The sequence below is a fragment of the Oncorhynchus masou genome, chromosome 7 (assembly GCF_036934945.1).
Source record: "Oncorhynchus masou masou isolate Uvic2021 chromosome 7, UVic_Omas_1.1, whole genome shotgun sequence".
NCBI classification, from domain to species: domain Eukaryota; kingdom Metazoa; phylum Chordata; class Actinopteri; order Salmoniformes; family Salmonidae; genus Oncorhynchus; species Oncorhynchus masou.
In genome coordinates, this window is record NC_088218.1 from 6,116,273 (window position 1) to 6,134,258 (window position 17,986).

Consider the following 17,986-nt stretch of genomic DNA (forward strand, 5'->3'; position numbering starts at 1 on the left):
GTTATAACTAGACACCTGACTTAATAGACTGGGTAAAACCAGACACTTGACTTAATAGACTGGGTATAACCAGACACCTGACTTAATAGACTGGGTATAACCAGACACATGACTTAATAGACTGGTTATAACTAGACACCTGACTTAATAGACTGGGTAAAACCAGACACTTGACTTAATAGACTGGGTATAACCAGACACCTGACTTAATAGACTGGGTATAACCAGACACATGACTTAATAGACTGGTTATAACTAGACACCTGACTTAAAAGACTAGTTATAACCAGACACCACTGACTCCTGACTTTATAGACTGGGTATAACCAGACACCTGACTTAATAGACTGGGTATAACCAGACACATGACTTAATAGACTGGGTATAACCAGACACCACAGACACATGACTTAATAGACTGGGTATAACCAGACACCTGACTTAATAGACTGGGTATAACCAGACACCTGACTTAATAGACTGGGTATAACCAGACACCTGACTTAATAGACTGGGTATAACCAGACACATGACTTAATAGACTGGGTATAACCAGACACCTGACTTAATAGACTGGGTATAACCAGACACATGACTTAATAGACTGGTTATAACTAGACACCTGACTTAATAGACTGGGTAAAACCAGACACCACAGACACATTACTTAATAGACAGGGTATAACCAGACACCACAGACACATTACTTAATAGACAGGGTATAACCAGACACCTGACTTATTAGACTGGGTATAACCAGACACCTGACTTAATAGACTGGGTATAACCAGACACATGACTTAATAGACTGGGTATAACCAGACACATGACTTACTAAATCAAATCAAATCAAATTTTATTTGTCACATACACATGGTTAGCAGATGTTAATGCGAGTGTAGCGAAATGCTTGTGCTTCTAGTTCCGACAATGCAGTAATAACCAACAAGTAATCTAACTAACAATTCCTAAACTACTGTCTTATACACAGTGTAAGGGGATAAAGAATATGTACATAAGGATATATGAATGAGTGATGGTACAGAGCAGCATAGGCAAGATACAGTAGATGGTATCGAGTACAGTATATACATATGAGATGAGTATGTAAACAAAGTGGCATAGTTAAAGTGGCTAGTGATACATGTATTACATAAGGATGCAGTCGATGATATAGAGTACAGTATATACGTATGCATATGAGATGAATAATGTAGGGTAAGTAACATTATATAAGGTAGCATTGTTTAAAGTGGCTAGTGATATATTTACATAATTTCCCATCAATTCCCATTATTAAAGTGGCTGGAGTTGAGTCAGTGTCAGTGTGTTGGCAGCAGCCACTCAATGTTAGTGGTGGCTGTTTAACAGTCTGATGGCCTTGAGATAGAAGCTGTTTTCAGTCTCTCGGTCCCAGCTTTGATGCACCTGTACTGACCTCGCCTTCTGGATGATAGCGGGGTGAACAGGCAGTGGCTCGGGTGGTTGATGTCCTTGATGATCTTTATGGCCTTCCTGTAACATCGGGTGGTGTAGGTGTCCTGGAGGGCAGGTAGTTTGCCCCCGGTGATGCGTTGTGCAGACCTCACTACCCTCTGGAGAGCCTTACGGTTGAGGGCGGAGCAGTTGCCGTACCAGGCGGTGATACAGCCCGCCAGGATGCTCTCGATTGTGCATCTGTAGAAGTTTGTGAGTGTTTTTGGTAACAAGCCAAATTTTTTCAGCCTCCTGAGGGTGAAGAGGCGCTGCTGCGCCTTCTTCACGATGCTGTCTGTGTGAGTGGACCAATTCAGTATGTCTGTGATGTGTATGCCGAGGAACTTAAAACTTACTACCCTCTCCACTACTGTTCCATCGATGTGGATAGGGGTGTTCCCTCTGCTGTTTCCTGAAGTCCACAATCATCTCCTTAGTTTTGTTGACGTTGAGTGTGAGGTTATTTTCCTGACACCCCACTCTGAGGGCCCTCACCTCCTCCCTGTAGGCCGTCTCGTCGTTGTTGGTAATCAAGCCTACCACTGTTGTGTCGTCCGCAAACTTGGTGATTGAGTTGGAGCGTGCGTGGCCACGCAGTCGTGGGTGAACAGGGAGTACAGGAGAGACTGGGTATAACCAGACACATGACTTAATAGACTGGGTATAACCAGACACATGACTTAATAGACTGGTTATAACTAGAAACATGACTTAATAGACTGGTTATAACCAGACACCACAGACACATGACTTAATAGACTGGGTATAACCAGACACATGACTTAATAGACTGGTTATAACTAGAAACATGACTTAATAGACTGGTTATAACCAGACACCACAGACACCTGACTTAATAGACTGGGTATAACCAGACACCTGACTTAATAGACTGGGTATAACCAGACACCTGACTTAATAGACTGGGTATAACCAGACACCACTGACTCCTGACTTATTAGACTGGGTATAACCATACACATGACTTAATAGACTGGGTATAACCAGACACATGACTTAATAGACTGGGTATAAAATCTATGGATTACTTTGGATTACTTTGATAAAGTTGGTTATAAATCTATCTCTGAATGTGCTAGAGTGACAAAAACAAGGCACACTGTAGGGATTGCAGACATGTGCTTTGCCAGTAGCTGTGACGTAAGGTTCAGCCAGGAGTTGATGGACAGTTGCAAGAGCGAATGAAACGGTAGGAGGGACAGCCCAGCTTCAAGTGGCATCAGATTTCACGTTCTACGCGAAACAGGCAGAAGAGATACACTCCTGTGTCCGTTAGAACCAGGGCTACTGATCAATGTAAGCCATTTCAATCTACGGTGTCTACAGATCGACCTATAAGTGGAAATGTCGGTCGGAACCGGTCCCAGAACCGTGCATGTCTATTAAATGAATATAGAATTCCATTCTTCTTTTTGATGCTTTATTGAGACAATACAGACACAGATGAAGAAGCTAGACTCAGGACCAAAGGCAGAGGCAGGGATTGAACCCCGGTCTCTGGGATGAGATACATTTGATAGCTCCAGGTGTGTGACTACTCGGCCACAGACGGCACAACTATCTTGAATTCACCTTGGCTACAGAACATGCCACGTCATGGGCCATTCGTTGTGACTCACAGTTCAAACTGCTGCATGAAACAACCTAGTATCCGAGCCGGCTACTCTGTCAACAGAAAAGTTCATTAACTGAAACATGAGCCATTTCATCTCCCTGCACAAAAGGGCGTCCGACTTCATTTGTCTAAATATTAAACTCGGGTGCAAAAATGATATTAAAGAGTGGGGTATTAAATTGACTTTAGCTGTGGGTGGGTGTAACGCTAGGAAACTCTCTGCTACATTCTCCTCCTTCCTTAACCCTCCACCTCCTCCCCATCCCTCCTCCCGCTCTGTGGACCACTTTGTCTACCACTTTGAACAGAAGGTCGACAACATCCGCTTTCCATTTACTCCGTCTATTGAGTCCACTGGTCCCACTCACACAGAACTACCCTTCGCCTCGACCTCTTTCTCCCCTCTCTCTCCAGATGAAATCCTGTGACTAGTGATGTCCGGCCCCCTGACAACCTACCCACTCAACCCCTTTCCCTCTCCCCTCTCTCTCCAGATGAAATCCTGTGAGTAGTGATGTCCGGCCCCCTGACAACCTACCCACTCAACCCCTTTCCCTCTCCCTCTCTCTCCAGATGAAATCCTGTGACTAGTGATGTCCGGCCCCTGACAACCTACCCACTCAACCCCTTTCCCTCTTCCCTTCTTCAGACTATCTCTGGAGGTCTTTGCCTATTCCTCACTTCCCTCATCAACTCATCCCTGACTACTGACTGTGTCCCCTCTGACCACTGACTGTGTCCCCTCTGACCACTGGCTGTGTCCCCTCTGACCACTGACTGTGTCCCCTCTGACCACTGACTGTGTCCCCTCTGACCACTGACTGTGTCCCCTCTGACCACTGACTGTGTCCCCTCTGACTACTGGCTGTGTCCCCTCTGACCACTGACTGTGTCCCCTCTGACCACTGACTGTGTCCCCTCTGACCACTGGCTGTGTCCCCTCTGACTACTGGCTGTGTCCCCTCTGACCACTGACTGTGTCCCCTCTGACCACTGACTGTGTCCCCTCTGACCACTGGCTGCGTCCCCTCTGACCATTGGCTGTGTCCCCTCTGACCACTGACTGTGTCCCCTCTGACCACTGACTGTGTCCCCTCTGACCACTGACTGTGTCCCCTCTGACCACTGACTGTGTCCCCTCTGACCACTGACTGTGTCCCCTCTGACCACTGGCTGTGTCCCCTCTGACCACTGACTGTGTCCCCTCTGACCACTGACTGTGTCCCCTCTGACCACTGGCTGCGTCCCCTCTGACCATTGGCTGCGTCCCCTCTGACCACTGACTGTGTCCCCTCTGACCACTGACTGTGTCCCCTCTGACTACTGACTGTGTCCCCTCTGACTACTGACTGTGTCCCCTCTGACTACTGACTGCGTCCCCTCTGACTACTGACTGTGTCCCCTCTGACTACTGACTGCGTCCCCTCTGACCACTGACTGTGTCCCCTCTGACCACTGACTGTGTCCCCTCTGACTACTGACTGTGTCCCCTCTGACTACTGACTGTGTCCCCTCTGACCACTGACTCGTCCCCTCTGACCACTGACTGTGTCCCCTCTGACCACTGACTGTGTCCCCTCTGACTACTGACTGTGTCCCCTCTGACTACTGACTGTGTCCCCCTGACCACTGGCTGTGTCCCCTCTGACCACTGACTGCGTCCCCTCTGACTGTGTCCCCTCTGACCACTGACTGTGTCCCCTCTGACCACTGGCTGTGTCCCCTCTGACCACTGACTGCGTCCCCTCTGACTGCGTCCCCTCTGACCACTGGCTGCGTCCCCTCTGACTACTGACTGCTTCCCCTACCCTCATCAAGATACCAACACACAAACCCTCTACAGACCAGTAATCCCTTCTTTATTTTCTTTCCAAACTCTGACCACCTTTCTCGCTATCACTCCCAGAATGACCTTCTTGACCCTAACCAGTCAGGCTTCAAGACTGGTCACTCAACCGAGACTGCTCTCCTCTGTGTCACGGATATTCTCCGCACTGCCAAAGCTGACTCCCTCTCTGTTCTCATCCTCCTAGATCTATCTGCTGCCTTGGACAACCGTGAACCATCAGATCCCCCTCTCAACCCTCTCAGGGCTGGGTGTCTCAGGCTCTGCACATTCTTGGACTGCATCATTGCTGGCGGGCCGCTCCCACCAACTGACGTGGAGAGGATCTGTGTCTGCACCACATGCTCTCACTACTGGTGTCCCCCAGGACTTGGTTCTAGGCCCTCTCCTTTGCTCTCTATTCACTCGGCTCCGTCATATCTTCACATGGTCTCTCCTATCATTGTTATGTGTATGACACTCAACTACCTTCCCCCTTCTGAGACCCAGGTGGGGACTTGCATGTCTGCTTGGATATCAGGCCACCATCTCAAGCTCAACCTCGACAAGACAGAGATGCTCTTCCTCCCGAGGAAGGCCTGCCCACTCCAAGACCTCTCCATCATGGTTGACAAGTCAATGGTGTCCCCCTCCCAGAGTGCAAATAACCTTGGCGTAACCCTGGACAACACCCTGATGTTCTCTGCAAACATTAAAGCAGTGACTGCAAATTCATGCTCTAGAATATCTGCAGAGTATGACACTACCTCACACAGGAAGTGGTGCAGGTTCTAATCCAGGTACTTGTCATCTCCTGAACCCACCTGGTGTTCAACATTTCCAAATTCTCCCATGTCTCCCCCCTCTTCCGCACACTGGCTTCCAGTCAAAGTTCACATCCTCTACAAGACCATGGTGCTTGCCTACGGAGCAGCCAGGGGAACTGCCCCTCCCTACTTTCAAGCTAGGCTTAAACCCTACACCCCAAACCGAGCACTCTGTTCTGCCAGCTCCGGTCCAGTCCAAGCTCTTCTCTGTCCTGGCATCCCAACGGTGGAACCCCCTTCCCCCTGACGCTAGGACAGCAGACTCCCTGCCCATCATCCGAAGAAAAAAACGACTTGTCCTGATCTGTCCCACTGCCCCCATAACAAACATTAATATAATACATATCACCCTTGCCTTTCGTGAATTAACACTCGCACTTGACCTTTAGCCTACTAGTGCTGATTTTTCTGATAGCTACTTTGTTAAGGAACATTTTTACTTACTATGAGACTATGTGGTTGTCCCACCTAGCTACCTTAAGATGAATGCACTAACTATAAGTCACTCTGCATAAGAGCATCTGCTAAACGAAAAACATTTTAAATGTCAAAATGTGTGAAGCGAAGGTTGAACACAAATATTTATTTTAAAAGAAATGTCAGAGGATTCTTCTATTCTATGACATTATAATACATTTTCTGTGTATTCTGATACTATTCTGCCACTTAGCAAAGCTGAAGATTCTACATTATTACAATTTGCTTGGTTTCGTAAAAGCACAATCCGTGACACCCACTGCTGTTCAATGGTAATTTGTACAGCCATTGGTTTTGTAGAGTATAAACACCTTATGGGCTTAAGCTGCCTTAGGCTATAATAACCTCATATTTAACTCTCTTTTAATGCTTTACAATATATTTATTTGTACACCTTTCATGAAAATATCTAGGACTGACAGTCTTTGCATCCATAGCTCAGGCAATGGAAATGATAGTGGTATCATTCCCCAAGCACCATTCCTCAGCAAACCATGGAGAGGCCACAGTTACCATTCCCCCAGTCCCATCCCTCAGCAAACCATGGAGGCCACAGTTACCATTCCCCCAGTCCCATCTCTCAGCAAGCCATGGAGGCCACAGTTACCATTCCCCCAGTCCCATCCCTCAGCAAACCATGGAGGCCACAGTTACCATTCCCCCAGTCCCATCCCTCAGCAAACCATGGAGGCCAGAGTTACCATTCCCCCAGTCCCATCCCTCAGCAAACCATGGAGAGGCCAGAGTTACCATTCCCCCAGCCCCATCCCTCAGCAAACCATGGAGAGGCCAGAGTTACCATTCCCCCAGTCCCATCTCTCAGCAAACCATGGAGAGGCCAGAGTTACCATTCCCCCAGTCCCATCCCTCAGCAAACCATGGAGGCCACAGTTATCATTCCCCCAGCCCCATCCCTCAGCAAACCATGGAGAGGCCAGAGTTACCATTCCCCCAGTCCCATCCCTCAGCAAACCATGGAGAGGCCAGAGTTACCATTCCCCCAGTCCCATCCCTCAGCAAACCATGGAGAGGCCAGAGTTACCATTCCCCCAGTCCCATCCCTCAGCAAACCATGGAGAGACCAGAGTTACCATTCCCCCAGCCCCATCCCTCAGCAAACCATGGAGAGGCCAGAGTTACCATTCCCCCAGCCCCATCCCTCAGCAAACCATGGAGGCCACAGTTACCATTCCCCCAGTCCCATCCCTCAGCAAACCATGGAGGCCAGAGTTACCATTCCCCCAGTCCCATCCCTCAGCAAACCATGGAGAGGCCAGAGTTATCATTCCCCCAGTCCCATCCCTCAGCAAACCATGGAGAGGCCAGAGTTACCATTCCCCCAGCCCCATCCCTCAGCAAACCATGGAGAGGCCAGAGTTACCATTCCCCCAGCCCCATCCCTCAGCAAACCATGGAGAGGCCAGAGTTACCATTCCCCCAGCCCCATCCCTCAGCAAACCATGGAGAGGCCAGAGTTACCATTCCCCCAGCCCCATCCCTCAGCAAACCATGGAGAGGCCAGAGTTATCATTCCCCCAGTCCCATCTCTCAGCAAACCATGGAGAGGCCAGAGTTACCATTCCCCCAGCCCCATCCCTCAGCAAACCATGGAGAGGCCAGAGTTACCATTCCCCCAGTCCCATCCCTCAGCAAACCATGGAGAGGCCAGAGTTATCATTCCCCCAGTCCCATCTCTCAGCAAACCATGGAGAGGCCAGAGTTACCATTCCCCCAGTCCCATCCCTCAGCAAACCATGGAGAGGCCAGAGTTACCATTCCCCCAGCCCCATCCCTCAGCAAACCATGGAGAGGCCAGAGTTACCATTCCCCCAGTCCCATCCCTCAGCAAACCATGGAGAGGCCAGAGTTACCATTCCCCAGTCCCATCCCTCAGCAAACCATGGAGAGGCCAGAGTTACCATTCCCCCAGTCCCATCCCTCAGCAAACCATGGAGAGACCAGAGTTACCATTCCCCCAGCCCCATCCCTCAGCAAACCATGGAGAGGCCAGAGTTACCATTCCCCAGCCCCATCCCTCAGCAAACCATGGAGGCCACAGTTACCATTCCCCCAGTCCCATCTCTCAGCAAACCATGGAGAGGCCAGAGTTACCATTCCCCAGCCCCATCCCTCAGCAAACCATGGAGAGGCCAGAGTTACCATTCCCCAGTCCCATCCCTCAGCAAACCATGGAGAGGCCAGAGTTACCATTCCCCCAGTCCCATCCCTCAGCAAACCATGGAGAGGCCAGAGTTACCATTCCCCCAGTCCCATCCCTCAGCAAACCATGGAGAGACCAGAGTTACCATTCCCCCAGCCCCATCCCTCAGCAAACCATGGAGAGGCCAGAGTTACCATTCCCCAGCCCCATCCCTCAGCAAACCATGGAGGCCACAGTTATCATTCCCCCAGTCCCATCCCTCAGCAAACCATGGAGAGGCCAGAGTTACCATTCCCCCAGCCCCATCCCTCAGCAAACCATGGAGGCCACAGTTTTGATTGAGATAGAACATAAGACCATGAGGAAATGTTTGAGAGATCAAGAAGAAGAAGAGTGATGGACAGATGGAGAGAAGGACAGAACAATAAGCAGGCTAGAGAGATAGAGAAAATGAGGAAGTGATAGAGAGATAGAGCGAAGGACAAAATGATAAGCAGGCTAGAGAGATAGAGAGAATGAGGAAGTGATAGAGAGATGGAGAGAAGGACAGAACAATAAGCAGGCTAGAGAGATAGAGAGAATGAGGAAGTGATAGAGATAGAGAGAAAGACAGAACAATAAGCAGGCTAGAGAGATAGAGAGAATGAGGAAGTGATAGAGAGATGGAGAGAAGGACAGAACAATAAGCAGGCTAGAGATAGAGAGAATGAGGAAGTGATAGAGAGATGGAGAGAAGGACAGAACAATAAGCAGGCTAGAGAGATGGAGAGAATGAGGAAGTGATAGAGAGATGGAGAGAAGGACAGAACAATAAGCAGGCTAGAGAGATGGAGAGAATGAGGAAGTGATAGAGAGATGGAGAGAAGGACAGAACAATAAGCAGGCTAGAGAGATAGAGAGAATGAGGAAGTGATAGAGATGGAGAGAAGGACAGAACAATAAGCAGGCTAGAGAGATAGAGAGAATGAGGAAGTGATAGAGAGATGGAGAGAAGGACAGAACAATAAGCAGGCTAGAGAGATGGAGAGAATGAGGAAGTGATAGAGAGATGGAGAGAAGGACAGAACAATAAGCAGGCTAAGAGATGGAGAGAATGAGGAAGTGATAGAGAGATGGAGAGAAGGACAGAACAATAAGCAGGCTAGAGAGATAGAGAGAATGAGGAAGTGATAGAGAGATGGAGAGAAGGACAGAACAATAAGCAGGCTAGAGATAGAGAGAATGAGGAAGTGATAGAGAGATGGAGAGAAGGACAGAACAATAAGCAGGCTAGAGATAGAGAGAATGAGGAAGTGATAGAGAGATAGAGAGAAGGACAGAACAATAAGCAGGCTAGAGAGATAGAGAGAATGAGGAAGTGATAGAGAGATAGATGGAAGGACAGAACAATAAGCAGGCTAGAGAGATAGAGAGAATGAGGAAGTGATAGAGAGATGGAGAGAAGGACAGAACAATAAGCAGGCTAGAGAGATAGAGAGAATGAGGAAGTGATAGAGAGATGGAGAGAAGGACAGAACAATAAGCAGGCTCAAGAGATAGAGAGAATGAGGAAGTGAGAGAAATGGAAAGAGGGTGTGACTGAGTCAGACAGGTGAGTTTAGAGTAGTCTGCACTGGGCCCCTGACCTGTGAGGTTGCGAAGGCCCAGCTGTCTGAGGCCGTAGAAGCCGTCTGGGCGGTAGTTGAGGAAGATGGCCAGGGCGTATCGTCCCTCGTAAAACCTTGGTGTCCCCGCACGATGCGAAGGTTCTCCAGGGGCAGGGAGTCAAACTGGTTCAGAGCTACCAGCACATAGCCTGTCACCTCTCGGATAGACTAGAAGAAAGAGAGAGAGAGAGAGAGAGAGAGAGAGAGAGAGAGAGTCCGATCTGTCCCGAGACCTTCCTGAAGAAAGAGTCCGAGAGACCTTCCTGTAGATCAAACAGAGAGTCCCCCAAGCGAGAGAGGAGCGTGTCAAAGTTAGAAATTTACAAAAGGCAGGCTACTATTTATTGAAGTACAACTTCAACAGACTACCTGATCGGTCACCCCAAACTTCCTGTAGATCAACCTAGTCTGGATCTGTCTCCCCAAACTTCCTGTAGATCAACCTAGTCCGGATCTGTCCCCCAAACTTCCTGTAGATCAACCTAGTCCGGATCTGTCCCCCCAACCTTCCTGTAGATCAACCTAGTCCTGATCTGTCCCCCCAACCTTCCTGTAGATCAACCTGGTCCTGATCTGTCCCCCAACCTTCCTGTAGATCAACCTAGTCCTGATCTGTCCCCCAACCTTCCTGTAGATAAACCTGGTCCTGATCTGTCCCCCCAACCTTCCTGTAGATCAACCTGGTCCTGATCTGTCCCCCCAATATTGTTTGTTTACTTCATCTATCTTGCACATAAATGTGTATGTGTTGAACTGTTCAACAATATTTGCTTGTATAAGCCAGCATTGTGTACTGAGCTAAGAAAGGCATCTTGAATCATGGCTCATTGTTAATAAGTTGGCGGAGGATGTTTTTTAGAGCACTTCTTCAGACAGCAGCTTGTCCTCAGCTCAGGACTGCTGCTTAGAGAAGCCAGCTGAAAATAAAAACTTTGTCTACTTGTGCCAATCAGTTTACATGGGGGCTAGAAGGACGTCCAATCACAGAGCTGTAATAACACTGGGTGAGATAATGAGCTCTGGAGCCCTGCCGTCAATCATCCTGACAGCCAATCAAGCTCCCACATGCTATCATTACTGGGACCTGGGCTTCGTTCAGTCAGTGGGATGGCTTCACTTTGTGGAGGTGTGTGTGTGTGTCCATGTAAAAAGCAGGCGGCAGGTTATACTGGTCCCAGATCAGTCCCTATGCACCAGCTACCTCTCCCTGGGTCTCTGTGGTCATTAAAAATACATCTGGGCGCTGACACAGCACGTCAACTGACTGCTATCATCCGCACGCCAGACACGGTAACACAGTCGCTCGCTGCACTAGCCACCACTGGCAGTTCCAATCACAACACTACATTATAGGAGCCCGAATGGCCGACAATTTCTTATAGGATCCATATGGATGGCAGTGCATGCACAATATAGACTCATTTAATTGCTAAGTATCTCTAGAGGCTCTTACCATTTGATGGCTGAATTATTCAACATTGTGGCTGGGGTTCTGGGCTCTCGGTAAATTTACTGAAGCACTTGTATTTTGTCAGTGGCCCCGCAGCACCGCGGCACAATTGATATTCAGTGATATAACGGAGGGGTTACATGACATTACTCATATAAGAATTCCTAATGGGGTTCGTATAGGAACGTGAAAAGTTGTTTGAAATGATAAGTTAGGGGGAACGATCCGAGGCTATGAAATGATTATAAAGAGTGGTTTTAATGAGTAGAGACAGGTCAGTAATGATGTTGCTGATTGGTTAGGAGCGGGGTGGAGAGGAGCTGGTTGGATTGGTCTTGACCTGAGGGGAGACTCGGGGAGAGGGACAGCTATAAACAAGCCCTGGGTGTGTCTGAAATGGCACCTTACTCACTAATGCACTACTTTTGATCAGAGCCCTATATGGTCCATGTCCAAAGTAGTGCACTGTTAAAGGAATTGGGTGACATTTTGGACACATGCCTGGCTGTATTTTCCCTTCCTGATGACAGCCAGGTTACCAAGCAGAGTAGCTTCATTGGTCATTCAGTCATCAGTCAGTCAGTCAGTCATTCATTCAGTCTTCATTCAGTCAGTCAGTCTTAGTCAGTCAGTCATTCAGTCAGTCAGTCAGTCCGTAATTCATTCAGTCAGTCAGTCAGTCAGTCAGTCATTCAGTTAGTCCGTAATTCATTCAGTCAGTCAGTCAGTCAGTCAGTCAGTCAGTCAGTCAGTCATTCAGTTAGTCCGTAATTCATTCAGTCAGTCAGTCAGTCAGTCAGTCAGTCAGTCATTCAGTTAGTCCTTAATTCATTCAGTCAGTCAGTCAGTCATTCAGTTAGTCCGTAATTAATTCAGTCAGTCAGTCAGTCAGTCAGTCAGTCAGTCAGTTAGTCCGTAATTCATTCAGTCAGTCAGTCAGTCAGTCAGTCAGTATACATGGACTGCTCACTTTGGGCTTTATTGAAATACAATGTACAGAGGAGAAGAAGAGGCGACAAAACACTGTTTTATTAGTGTGATTATGATCGTCAATCACTGGGAATGAAAACAAAAACACAAAGAATCTGAATCAATGCTGTTGGAGTGAAACGTTATTCATTCCTCCTTTGGAATGTTTTCCAATAACATTTCATATTACCAGGAATAAGTGTAAGAAGACCTTTTAATGCTCTCAAACTTCAACGTTTTCTCCTGAACATTCTGTCATTAGGTTATAGTCAAACTCAAACAACTATTCAACAACACTCACTACAAATCTGTGACTTTTCATTCTCCGACAGAAGAAGTATGATTCCAACATTAGATGTTACTGTGGGGGCTTCGTGATGTGGTTCCCAAGAATGGTGAGGTGTGATGTTTCTCTTTCAGCGAGGTGACCCCACACTAACCCTTGTGTTTGGTGCCCCGGGCCGGATATGATCCATCGTTGGCCCCGGCATCATTAGCTCGGCAGTAACATCCCTATGCCTGCCGAGGATGCTTTCGCAGGGCCACAGGGACGTTGCTCTGCTCTAGACCTATCTGCAGGAGCCTCAGGCTGGCGGACGGCCCCAGCCCCGCTGCAGTGGTGATGGTGCCCGTTCCCAGTGCCAGCCTCCGGGCACCGACGGCAAACCACGGAGAACCGACAGAGAATCGGTTCAAACTGTTGCTTAGCAATGCCTAGCAACACAAGGAGAGTCTTTCAGCACCAGCCACCAGTGGAGAGATGAGAGGGAGAGATGAGAGATGAGAGATGAGAGATGAGATGAGAGGGAGAGATGAGAGATGAGAGGAGAGATGAGAGATGAGAGATGAGAGGGAGAGATGAGAGATGAGAGGAGAGATGAGAGATGAGAGATGAGAGGGAGAGATGAGAGATGAGAGATGAGAGATGAGAGGGAGAGATGAGAGATGAGAGATGAGAGGGAGAGATGAGAGATGAGAGGGAGAGATGAGAGATGAGAGATGAGAGATGAGAGATGAGAGATGAGAGATGAGAGGGAGAGATGAGAGATGAGAGGAGAGATGAGAGATGAGAGGAGAGATGAGAGATGAGAGATGAGAGATGAGAGATGAGAGGGAGAGATGAGAGATGAGAGATGAGAGGGAGAGATGAGAGATGAGAGGGAGAGATGAGAGATGAGAGATGAGAGGGAGAGATGAGAGATGAGAGGTAGAGATGAGAGATGAGAGATGAGAGATGAGAGATGAGAGGGAGAGATGAGAGGGAGAGATGAGAGATGAGAGGAGAGATGAGAGATGAGAGATGAGAGATGAGAGGGAGAGATGAGAGATGAGAGATGAGAGATGAGAGATGAGAGGAGAGATGAGAGGGAGAGATGAGAGAGAGAGGAGAGAGGAGAGATGAGAGATGAGAGATGAGAGGGAGAGATGAGAGATGAGAGATGAGAGATGAGAGGAGAGATGAGAGATGAGAGATGAGAGATGAGAGATGAGAGATGAGAGGGAGAGATGAGAGGGAGAGATGAGAGATGAGAGATGAGAGATGAGAGGGAGAGATGAGAGATGAGAGATGAGAGATGAGAGATGAGAGATGAGAGATGAGAGGGAGAGATGAGAGATGAGAGGGAGAGATGAGAGATGAGAGGGAGAGATGAGAGATGAGAGATGAGAGATGAGAGGGAGAGATGAGAGGAGAGATGAGAGATGAGAGAGAGATGAGAGATGAGAGGAGAGATGAGAGGGAGAGATGAGAGATGAGAGATGAGAGATGAGAGATGAGAGGGAGAGATGAGAGATGAGAGGGAGAGATGAGAGATGAGAGATGAGAGATGAGAGATGAGAGGGAGAGATGAGAGGAGAGATGAGAGATGAGAGATGAGAGATGAGAGATGAGAGATGAGAGATGAGAGGAGAGATGAGAGATGAGAGATGAGAGATGAGAGATGAGAGATGAGAGGGAGAGATGAGAGATGAGAGATGAGAGGGAGAGATGAGAGATGAGAGATGAGAGGGAGAGATGAGAGGGAGAGATGAGAGATGAGAGGGAGAGATGAGAGATGAGAGGGAGAGATGAGAGATGAGAGATGAGAGGGAGAGATGAGAGATGAGAGATGAGAGATGAGAGGAGAGATGAGAGATGAGAGGGAGAGATGAGAGGGAGAGATGAGAGGGAGAGATGAGAGATGAGAGGGAGAGATGAGAGATGAGAGGGAGAGATGAGAGGGAGAGATGAGAGGAGAGATGAGAGATGAGAGATGAGAGATGAGAGGGAGAGATGAGAGATGAGAGATGAGAGATGAGAGATGAGAGGAGAGATGAGAGATGAGAGGAGAGATGAGAGGAGAGATGAGAGATGAGAGATGAGAGGAGAGATGAGAGATGAGAGGGAGAGATGAGAGATGAGAGATGAGAGAGAGAGATGAGAGATGAGAGGGAGAGATGAGAGATGAGAGATGAGAGATGAGAGATGAGAGATGAGAGATGAGAGGGAGAGATGAGAGATGAGAGGGAGAGATGAGAGATGAGAGATGAGAGATGAGAGGGAGAGATGAGAGATGAGAGGGAGAGATGAGAGATGAGAGATGAGAGATGAGAGCGAGAGATGAGAGGGAGAGATGAGAGATGAGAGATGAGAGGGAGAGATGAGAGATGAGAGGGAGAGATGAGAGATGAGAGATGAGAGATGAGAGATGAGAGGGAGAGATGAGAGATGAGAGATGAGAGATGAGAGATGAGAGGAGAGATGAGAGATGAGAGATGAGAGGAGAGATGAGAGATGAGAGATGAGAGGGAGAGATGAGAGGGAGAGATGAGAGATGAGAGGAGAGATGAGAGATGAGAGGGAGAGATGAGAGATGAGAGATGAGAGATGAGAGATGAGAGGAGAGAGAGATGAGAGATGAGAGAGAGAGATGAGAGATGAGAGGGAGAGATGAGAGATGAGAGATGAGAGATGAGAGATGAGAGATGAGAGGGAGAGATGAGAGATGAGAGATGAGAGATGAGAGGGAGAGATGAGAGGGAGAGATGAGAGATGAGAGGGAGAGATGAGAGATGAGAGATGAGAGATGAGAGATGAGAGATGAGAGGGAGAGATGAGAGATGAGAGATGAGAGGGAGAGATGAGAGATGAGATGAGAGATGAGAGGAGAGATGAGAGATGAGAGATGAGAGATGAGAGGGAGAGATGAGAGATGAGAGATGAGAGATGAGAGATGAGAGGGAGAGATGAGAGATGAGAGGGAGAGATGAGAGATGAGAGATGAGAGATGAGAGGGGAGAGATGAGAGATGAGAGATGAGAGATGAGAGATGAGAGGGAGAGATGAGAGGGAGAGATGAGAGATGAGAGGGAGAGATGAGAGATGAGAGATGAGAGATGAGAGGGAGAGATGAGAGATGAGAGGGAGAGATGAGAGATGAGAGATGAGAGATGAGAGATGAGAGGGAGAGATGAGAGATGAGAGATGAGAGATGAGAGGGAGAGATGAGAGATGAGAGATGAGAGATGAGAGATGAGAGGGAGAGATGAGAGATGAGAGATGAGAGATGAGAGATGAGAGATGAGAGGAGAGATGAGAGGGAGAGATGAGAGATGAGAGATGAGAGATGAGAGGAGAGATGAGAGGGAGAGATGAGAGATGAGAGATGAGAGATGAGAGGGAGAGATGAGAGGGAGAGATGAGAGATGAGAGGGAGAGATGAGAGGGAGAGATGAGAGATGAGAGATGAGAGAGGGAGAGATGAGAGGGAGAGATGAGAGATGAGAGATGAGAGATGAGAGGGAGAGATGAGAGGGTGAGATGAGAGATGAGAGGAGAGATGAGAGATGAGAGATGAGAGGGAGAGATGAGAGATGAGAGATGAGAGATGAGAGATGAGAGATGAGAGATGAGAGGGAGAGATGAGAGGGAGAGATGAGAGATGAGAGATGAGAGATGAGAGGGAGAGATGAGAGGGAGAGATGAGAGATGAGAGATGAGAGATGAGAGGGAGAGATGAGAGGAGAGATGAGAGATGAGAGATGAGAGGGAGAGATGAGAGGGAGAGATGAGAGATGAGAGATGAGAGGGAGAGATGAGAGATGAGAGGGAGAGATGAGAGATGAGAGATGAGAGGGAGAGATGAGAGATGAGAGATGAGAGGGAGAGATGAGAGATGAGAGATGAGAGATGAGAGATGAGAGATGAGAGATGAGAGATGAAGAAATACATGGAGGGATAATTCTGCTTTGTAATTTAGCTCATTCAATTAAACGATGAATACTTTTCTGTGTTTTTCGCCACCCTCTTTTGGATACATTTTTAAAACTTTGACACTATTTCATTTCCTTCTGCTCTTAAATTGCATTTAGAGAGCCACCGGATCAATATTTTCTGCGGGTGGAATAGAAGTAGCTTGCAGGAGGAGATGATGAGGAAAGGATGAAGAGAGACGAAGGTAGCAGGAGGAGAGGATGAAGAGAAAAGAAGGTAGCCGGGGGAGAGACTGAAGAGAGAAGAAGGTAGCAGGAGGAGAGGATGAAGAGAGAAGAAGGTAGCAGGAGGAGAGACTGAAGAGAGAAGAATGTAGCAGGAGGAGACACTGAAGAGAGAAGAAGGTAGCCGGAGGAGAGACTGAAGAGAGAAGAAGGTAGCAGGAGGAGACACTGAAGAGAGAAGAAGGTAGCCGGAGGAGAGACTGAAGAGAGAAGAAGGTAGCAGGAAGAGAAGATGAAGAGAGAAGAAGGTAGCAGGAGGAGAGGATGAAGAGAGAAGAAGGTAGCAGGAGGAGACACTGAAGAGAGAAGAAGGTAGCAGGAGGAGACTCTGAAGGGAGACGAATGTAGCAAGAGGAGAAGATGAAGAGAGAAGAAGGTAGCAGGAGGAGACACTGAAGAGAGAAGAAGGTAGCAGGAGGAGAGACTGAAGAGAGGAGAAGGTAGCAGGAGGAGAAGATGAAGAGAGAAGAAGGTAGCAGGAGGAGAAGATGAAGAGAGAAGAAGGTAGCAGGAGGAGAGACTGAAGAGAGAAGAAGTTAGCCGGAGGAGAAGATGAAGAGAGAAGAAGGTAGCAGGTGGAGAGACTGAAGAGAGAAGAAGGTAGCAGGAGGAGAGACTGAAGAGAGAAGAAGGTAGCAGGAGGAGAAGATGAAGAGAGAAGAAGGTAGCAGGAGGAGAGACTGAAGAGAGAAGAAGGTAGCCGGAGGAGAAGATGAAGAGAGAAGAAGGTAGCAGGAGGAGAAGATGAAGAGAGAAGAAGGTAGCAGGAGGAGAGACTGAAGAGAGAAGAAGGTAGCCGGAGGAGAAGATGAATAGAGAAGAAGTTAGCAGGTGGAGAGACTGAAGAGAGAAGAAGGTAGCAGGAGGAGAGACTGAAGAGAGAAGAAGGTAGCAGGAGGAGACACTGAAGAGAGAAGAAGGTAGCAGGAGGAGAGACTGAAGAGAGAAGAAGGTAGCAGGAGGAGAGACTGAAGAGAGAAGAAGGTAGCCGGAGGAGAAGATGAAGAGAGAAGAAGGTAGCAGGAGGAGAAGATTAAGAGAGA

The 17,986-nt window shown here is 48.1% G+C and overlaps 1 pseudogene; it reads right to left on the minus strand.

The window, feature by feature from the left end:
• LOC135542930 (receptor tyrosine-protein kinase erbB-4-like) overlaps positions 1–17,986 on the minus strand; it is a 279,082-nt pseudogene that overhangs the window by 215,291 nt on the left and 45,805 nt on the right.